General features: G+C 38.0%; 1 protein-coding gene across 5 annotated transcripts in view; it reads right to left on the bottom strand.

Moving 5' to 3' along the window:
• Positions 1–2426, bottom strand: part of REV1 (REV1, DNA directed polymerase) — an 85147-nt gene that overhangs the window by 78835 nt on the left and 3886 nt on the right. The window contains exon 1 of one of the 5 annotated variants that reach the window (XM_023515776.1): positions 1304–1589. The exons of the other annotated variants lie outside the window; for them this stretch is intronic. The gene's annotated coding sequence lies outside the window, so the exon portion shown is untranslated. Of the gene's footprint in view, positions 1–1303; positions 1590–2426 lie in introns of those variants that run through there. 5 annotated transcript variants of the gene reach the window in all.

The raw sequence follows: 2426 nt of genomic DNA, 5'->3' as shown, positions 1-2426 counted from the left end.
TTTTTTTTTTTTTTTTTTTTGAGACAGGAGTCTCACTTTGTCACCTCCACGGAGTGCCATGGTATAATAGCTCACATCAACCCCAAACTCCTGGGCTTAAGTGATTCTCTTGCCTCAGCCTCCCAAACAGCTGGGACTACAGGCACCCACCACAATGCCCAGCTATTTTTAGAGACAAAGTCTCACTCTGGTTCAAGCTGGTCTCAAACCTGTGAGTTCAGGCAATCCACCCACCTTGGCCTCCCAAGTGCTAGGATTACAGACGTGAGCCACCTCGCCCGGCCCTTCTTGTTTTCAGTGTGCCTCACAGCAGAGTAGCTATGGAATCAGGTGGAACTAGGTTAAAATCTTAACTCCTTACCTATGTGACCCAGGCAAATAATAATCTCTAAATCTGTTTTTCTTTTTTTTTTTAATTAAATGATAGCTGTGTACATTAATGCAATCATGGTCTAAATCTGTTTCTTTACAACCATACCTACCTCATATGGTAGTTGTGGGTATTAAATGAGATAATGAACTTAGCAAAGAGCCTGGCACACAGAAAATATCTGATACTTTAGCAATTATTATTAAATTTTGAAACAAATGTTACATAAAGCAGCAATAATCTGACTTTTTTTTTTGAGACAGATCCTTGCTCTATTGCCCTGTCTAGGGTGCAGTAACACCACTGTAGCTCACTGCAACCTCAGGATCTCCTGAGACTGGCTCCTACGTCAGCCTCACAAGTAGCTGGGACTACAGGTGTGTGCCATGTCTGGGTAATTTTTCTATTTTTAGTGGAGATGGAGTCTCAATCTGCAGTCTCTCCTGAGCTTATGCAATCCTCCCAACCTAGGCCTCCTAGACTGCGAGCCACCACACCTAGTCTTAACTTTTTTTTTTAATTAAGACCCCAAGTTTAGGATAGTACTACTTGTTAAAGCTCAGACTGAGAAATAAAACATGTTACTACAAAGAAACATCTTACTAAGGACAAGTAGACTAAGTAAAAATAGTATTATGAAAGTGTAATTACCACAGGCAGAATCTTACTTTGTAAAATAATTCGAGTTGTATTAGCTCTAATTATCTATTATAAAGTCACTGTCCTCATCAATTTTTTCCTCTCCTATTTCTGTAAATGGTAAAGAAAAAAACAATCACATTATAAAAAGAACAGAAAGGGAAAGGAAGATAAATATAAGCTGGGTTATTTTAAACTCCAATTAAGAACCAAGTTCAGTATTAGAGAAAAACCCACAATGAAATAAGGGAGAAACTAAACACACTTTTCCTTCCCAAATAGTAGAAGACTCACACTTCAACTAGATCTTCAAGGATTTTCCTGTCTAAGGACGCTTCCAGCAAGTCCTTTCATCACCACAATCACATATCCAGCTGAACTTGAAAGGAAATATATAAAAGCCACTCTGGTAGGCAGCTGTTTAGATGATCACTCTTAGCATCTTCTGCAGATTGAAGAATAAAAAACCTGACTTACACACTAAGACCAAATATCAGTCATCATTCTCAGCAGTTCATTTCTTAATTTGTTCTTGATAGCCACAAAATGTATTTATTTTAAGAGTTCCAGAAATATAACTGATAGCTAACAAAAATTTAGCAAAAAATATAAAATTAAATTCACCTTTATCTCATGTGAAAACACAAAACCCTAAGTGAATATGCTAATTTCAAATAGTTCTTAAAAGTTAAAAAAAAAACCTGTACTAAGCATTCATATATATTAACTCAATTATCATTCACCATAATCCTATAAAGTACACATTATAGTCCCATAAAAAATGAACTGAGGTACAAAAAGTTACTAAAGTTATTAGCTTGCCTTTGGCTCACAATCAATAAATGGTAGGAACCTGGACTCTGACACAATCTGTCTGACTCCAGAACTGATGTCCAAATCAGTTATACCATTCATCACTCAGCAACTTGTGCTAAGAGCCTGTTATGTACCAGGCACAGTTCTAAGCGCTGAGGATAAAGTTGTGTACAAGTTAGACAAGGCCTCTGTCCTCTAGTTGGGAAGAGGGTTGGAAGCAAACAATCTAATGGAGGAAATCAATAAATAAGTGAATAGTGTATATTCACCTAATAAATGCTACAAAGAAAAATAATAAAATAATCAAGAGATAGACGGGGTTCGGTGCCCATAGGTCAGTAGTTAGGGTGCCAACCACATACACCAAGGCTGGCGCATTCAAACCCAGCCCAAGCCTGCTAAACAACAACGCCAACTACAACTACAACAACAAAAAATAGCCGGGTGTTGTGGTGGGTGCCTGTAGTCCCAGCTACTTGGGAGGCTGAGGCAAGAGAATCACTTAAGACCAAGAGTCTGAAGTTGCTGTGAGCTGTGACACCACAGCACTCTACGAAGGGCGACAAAGTGAGATTCTGTTTAAAAAAAAAAAAAAAAAAGA

Source organism: Otolemur garnettii, unplaced genomic scaffold (assembly GCF_000181295.1).
Source record: "Otolemur garnettii isolate 467f Iridium unplaced genomic scaffold, OtoGar3 scaffold00079, whole genome shotgun sequence".
In the NCBI taxonomy this organism is placed as follows: domain Eukaryota; kingdom Metazoa; phylum Chordata; class Mammalia; order Primates; family Galagidae; genus Otolemur; species Otolemur garnettii.
This window is presented reverse-complemented; position numbering and strand designations above follow the sequence as displayed.